We start from the raw sequence: 6,000 nt of genomic DNA, 5'->3' as shown, positions 1-6,000 counted from the left end.
GGGTGCTTTTCTCTGGGGCAGGCCTGGACAGGAACAGGAGAGGTGGAAATGGGGGGAATGGCAGGAGAGGGGACAAATTCTGAGACCCTGTCCTTAGCTCATTTGCACCAGGAGCAGGGATTCTACAGAAGACCATGCAGGTGGGAATAGGGAGGACCGGAGCCTGGGCTGGCTCGGTGCTGCCTTGCTGCTGAGCAATGGTAAGCCAATGCCTTCACCTCTCTGGAGGTCTCTTGGTCTGGCAAGACTCAGGATCCGTGTGGGTCCTACTGAGTGTTCCAGGATCCACCACCTAGGTACCCCTGATCTTGCTGTCACTTGTCTGGTGTCCACATTTTCCTCTACAGTGTCGACTCATTCCTGCTTCATATAACTTCTCAAGAAACCAGGAAGTTCATAGACATGACCCACGTGTGAGCTGTTATGCGGGCTGAGAACAGCACAAGGGTGTCAAGGTCAAGTCCAGCCTATTGGTGTCTTTCGTGAATTCTAAGATGGACATATTTTTTAAGCAGGCCCTTCTTCTCATCATTTTATATATTTATTTACTTATTTTTGTTCCTTTGGAGTAATACTAAAACCCAGGGATACCAGCATGCTAAGAAAATGCTAACTATGTCCTTGACCTGCACCCTCAGCTCTTTTTAATGGTTTTTGTTTGTTTGCTTTTTTTGAGACATTATCTGAATTGCTCAGATTGACCTTGAACTCATTCAAGGCAGGGCTTACAATCCTCCTGCTTCAACCTCTTGAGAAGCTAAGATTACTTACTCTGCAATTATTAAATATTGTTGTTATTAAATATCAGAACCTCTTTCTATCAATAACATCTTAGATTTAGTGTCTATATCAGAGTCTTAAAATTTAGAGCAATCCAGGGCTGAAGGGGTAGCTAAGCAATTATGAGTGCTTGCTGCTCTTGCAAAAGGCACGGGTTTGGTTCCCAGCATCCACATCAAGCAACTCACAGGAAATCTGATACTCTCTTCTGACCTCCACAGGCACCTGACATACACATGCAGACACCCACACATACACATAAAATAAAAATAAGTTGTTCTTTGAAAACAAAAGTAGAGACAGCACTTAAAATCAGGGAGCTGGCCACATACATTCATCTTTCTATATTCTCTCAGTGACCCCAAAGATCCAATCCCATGGGCCTGTGTTCCCTCAAGGTGGCAGGTGGGGGTTGAGAGAGGGAGTTAGAGCCTGTGCATCAGCTGTCCTTTGCATCTCAACCACTCTTGGTGCAGTGCTCCAGACTCACTAGGCTGCATCAGTTGCCATTTGTCACCATCATCATCCTCTCGGTTTTCCTATGATAAGAATATTTTTCTTGGTGCTCCTGTCTCTATCAAAAACATATCAATGAAAGGCAGGCCATGATTTCACTTCCCTCACTTCTGGGGTCTCCCAGTGTTTCTTATCCATTTGCACCAGGAGCAGGGACTTGCAGTTCCTAAAGGATAGGGGATGCATCCTCCCCTCCATGCAAGCTGCAGTCAGCTCTCCCTCTGTGATGGGAGTGCTTCAGATCTGCATCCTACTGACCTGATTCCCACATCCAAGAAGGAGCCACTGCAGCCTGTTGTCCCAGGCACTTCCCACCCTGCAGGGCATGGCCACGGGCTTTTGGCTGGCATTTCTGGAGGTGTGAGCAACATCCTAGGAAAGTACAGGAAGAGGAAGGGGGTGGGGGAAACCTGGATCCCCGTTCAGGGATCCCTAGGGATCTTGCAGCACTTTGGCCTCTCATTTTCTCTTTCATATAGCAAGCTAGACTTAGCCAAAGCAATTCCTACCACCAGTGCCCAGTTTGAAAGGGCAGTCATCCTGAAACCCCCTGCAATCATGCTGATAGTGGCCATTCTTTCTTCATGGTTTCCACATGCCAGTCTGTGTGGCAAATTCTTCTAGCAGTGAGCTTTGCTACGCAAGTAAAGTTTGCCAAGGATATGTGAACTCCGGCCAAGGGTGCATGCAGGTCAGTGGTAGAGCACCTGGTCCAATCCCAGAGATGCATGGCTTGCTCCAGTTCACAGGTGCTGAAGAGCTGGCACTTGACCAAGCCTTTTTCCAGAGCTCAGATCTTAGGGAATGTGCCATTAGGCTTTGAGGGTTTTCGTTTTGGCTCATGAGACCAGCTCTTCCCTATGTGGCCCAGGCCTGCTGCTTTGGTGCTCTCTCCCCTGACCTCTCTCTATTTACTACACTGCAAGGAGTCCAGCAAGCATAGAGGAGCAGAGCTACCTGCCAACGAAGCCTAGATAATCTACCTCCTACCTCACCCTTCCAAGTTCTTGGATGTGTGCCACCATGCCCAACAAAGCCCTGTTTCTGCAAGCATGAGCCCCAGAGTTTTTAATGTGCAGACGCCTGAGCCCCCTGAGAACTCCTGCAGACAGCCCCTAGGAGTGTGGGCCAAGCTGCAGCCCCTCCTCCTCTCCGTTTGCCTCCATCTCACACTTAGACTTTGCTGGATGGCCAGAGTCTTAGAGCCCACTGCAGCAGGTGCACCCCTCCCCCCAGGGCATCAGGGACTCTAGGCAGTAGCCAGCCTCAACTTTCCTACTTTAGGCCTTTTGCCCTTAGATTCCCCTCCATTTGTGGCTTCGATGTGCATTCCCCAGAAGGGCGAGGCCAGACAGAAAAACATACAAATGAATGGCTGGGAATTTCCAGCTTTGAGCTGAATGATGGATGTTTTGGATAGTGTGCGTGTGTGTGTTTGTGTATGAATATGTGTGAGAATGAGTGTATGTGTGTGGAGTGTTATGAGAGTGTGTGAATGTGTGTGTGTAAGTGTGTAGAATGTATGTGAGAGTATGTATGAGTGTATGTGAATGTGTGTGTATGTGAGAATGTGTGTGAGTGAGTATGTGAATGTGTGTAAATGTAATTGTGCATGTGTGTGAATTGTGTAATTGTGTGTGTGTGAGTGTGTGTGAATGTGTATGTGTGAGTGTGCATGCACACACATGTATGTAAAGTATATATGTTCAAGTGTGGTATGCGCATATATACAGCTCCTCTGAGTGGTGGGGAGAACCCAGGGTCCTCAAGGGCCCATGCACATGTACTCAATAAATAATGTTTCGACTCCAAAGACTTGAAAACCGAGTACCAGGCTGGCTTGCCTGAACCAACAGCCAAGTTCAGCAACTAGAACCCCAAAGGGACCTCTGTAATGTCAACACATTGCAGTCAGTGTTGCCTCCACAGCCAGGAGAATTCCAGAGCAGATGTCCTTCCTTAACCTCCCGGGAACTCTGTTGTCCCTAGGGGGCAGAACAGAACTGTTCAGGATGAGTGCCATGTCTCTAGCAATACAGGGATACAATATGACATGAGGCTTGCTGGCTGTGTGACTTTGGCCAAGTTACTTAACCACCTTGGCTCTTGTTTTTCTCCTATATAAAAGAGGAATAATAACTGATCTCAGAGTAAAGAAGTCACGACATAATCCTCACCAAACATTTAAGAAAAGTGATGTGCGCCAGTGAGTTCTCAGTAAGTAAGCAGAACCCATGATTCATGTTTGCAAATGATTTGACACCCCCAACACACACACACACACTTTTTAGACATGATCTCGGGGCTGAAGAGATGGTTCAGAGGTTAAAATCACTTGCTGTTCTCCCACCCACAGCAGGCAGCTCAGAACTGCTTGTAACAATAGTTCTAGGGGATCCAATGCCCTCTTCTGGTTTCCAAAGTGACCGTGTCATGTACATATACTCACACCTCACACAGAGACATACATATAACAAATACATAATGAAAAAAGACAAGGTCTCACATAGGCAGGACAGGCCTCAAACTCACTGTGTAGCCAAGGGTGATTATGAATTCCTAATCTTCCTGCCTTTTCCTCCCAAGTGCTGGGATTGACACCATGCCTATTGGAAGGGAGGGGCTCAGGATATCCCAAGCTGCCCAGGCTGACCGCCAACTGCTGGGCACAGGATCCTCTCAACCTTAGCCTCCTAGGTATCTGGGAGTACACAGTGTTACTGAGTAGTCAAATAAGAGCATAGAACCACAGGTTCCCAGTCTTCAATGAAGGAAATGAAGAAATACCATATCTGGCCTCAGAGTTCACATGTGCTTGTAATCCCATCACTAGAGAGGCAGAGGCAGGAGGATTGCTGAGAGTCCAAGGCCAGTTGGGGCTATAGTGTAAGACCTGTTTCAAAATCAGGGAGAGGAGGAGGAAAAGGAAAGGAGAGGGAAGGGAGACAGGAGATAAGGGACATTATGGCATTATTAAGCAAATAAGAATAATCTAAAAAAAAGAAAGAAAGAAAGAACGAAAGAATAATCTGTAATTTGGGGCTAGAGAGATTGCTCAGTGGTTAGCAACACTGGCTGTTCTTCAGAGGACCCAGGTTCAGTTCCCAGTACTCACAGCAGTTCATAAGCATCTTTAACTCCAGTCCAAGATTCTCAATGAATCTGACGCCATCTTCTGGCCTCCTCAGGCACTGCAGGCACATGGATACAGGTCTGTAAACATAAAAAAATAAATAAATAAAAATAACATGTAAAAAAAAAATGCACTATTTCCCCCTAGGCTGTTTCTTGCTGTTTAAGTTGATAGGGGTTTTCTCCTCTCTATTGTTTTGGACTTTAAAGTAAAATTATTGACTCACAAATGATTCAACCCAGACAATCAAGAAGCTTGGACAGAAAGGGAAGCTTTTAAATTTTCAAGTCCTTAGAGACTGGGATTGTTATTAATGTTCCTGGCTTGCTGCCTCTCAGGCACATGACCTGGCACTCCTGTTGGGCCTGTGGGGTTGGGCTGGCAGTTCTGGTGAGTGAGATGGGAATTGTGTAGACCTCAACTTGGCAGAGTTTGTAGCAGCTGATTAGATGGACTCCCGTACCACAGGGAGTAAGTGGAGTCAGAAGTGAATTTGTGCTGTTGACTTGGCCATGGTCCTGTCAAGGGCCCAAATGCCTCAGCCCCATAGGAGTGCCAAAGCCTTCCTCAGGTGAGGCTCAGAGGGATGGCAAAGCCTTCATTGGGTCCAGTGAAAGTATTGGCCGTGTGTTCAGAAAATGTTCCCCCAAAATTTTCTCTTCCCCCCCCCACTCCCAAGTTTGTGGCCTAAGGGCTGCTTCTCTGCAGAGCCTGCTCCCACCCAGATTAATGAAACCTGCCTCCTTGCTCAGCTGTGAGCAATTACCCTGCCTCTTCATTTATCTGTAGGTAACAACCCCACCATCTGTCAACTGTATATATAAGTGTACCGAATTTCTGGGGTGCTGGGGCTTCTCCATCAGATGTTTGTACCATTTCTTCATCAACCAGCAGAAAGAGGCATGGTACCTCTGACTAAGCCTCTACAACCTTCCAGGAAGTGCCAGAGCTTCTGTCTGTGGAAAGAGCCCAACTGATCAACATAAACATGCAGAGTTAGAACAAATAAGCCTTTGTGGTTTTAATCTGGGAGGGTGGGAGGTTACTTATGAGTCAGCATTACCAGCCCATCTGGTTGGCTCTGATGCTATCAAGAAAAGACAAGCTCTGCTTGGAGGGTGACTGGGCATGATGCCATTTTGTGACATCTTATTTGGACACAGGTCTTGTATCAAAAGCATCCCAGACTGGCCTTGAATTTGCTATGTAGGAGAGGATGACTTTGAACTCCTGATCTTCCTATCTTCAGGTTTCAAGTGCCAGGATTATTACAAGCAAGTACCACCATGCCCAGCTGAACATTGTCTCTTAATGAACATAAATATGCTGCCCACATACTGGCTCTTTACTCATTACCCACACTCAGTAAAGAGGGCATGGGCATCTACATGGGCCTTCGGCTGCCTTTGACTCTCATCAAATGGGTTCTAAGGACCTGGATGAGCACATAAGGGAGTAAACAGAGAGAATGCTAACACCATCAGGCACAGCTCTGTTAAATGCCCTGGCCAAGCTAATGCTTTTCAAGTATATTCTCTAAGTCACAAGTGGAAACCTGAGCTCTCTGGATC

This window comes from Phodopus roborovskii, unplaced genomic scaffold, assembly GCF_943737965.1.
Source record: "Phodopus roborovskii unplaced genomic scaffold, PHOROB, whole genome shotgun sequence".
NCBI classification, from domain to species: domain Eukaryota; kingdom Metazoa; phylum Chordata; class Mammalia; order Rodentia; family Cricetidae; genus Phodopus; species Phodopus roborovskii.
The sequence above is the reverse complement of the archived record's forward strand: the minus strand, read 5'-3'. Positions refer to the sequence as shown.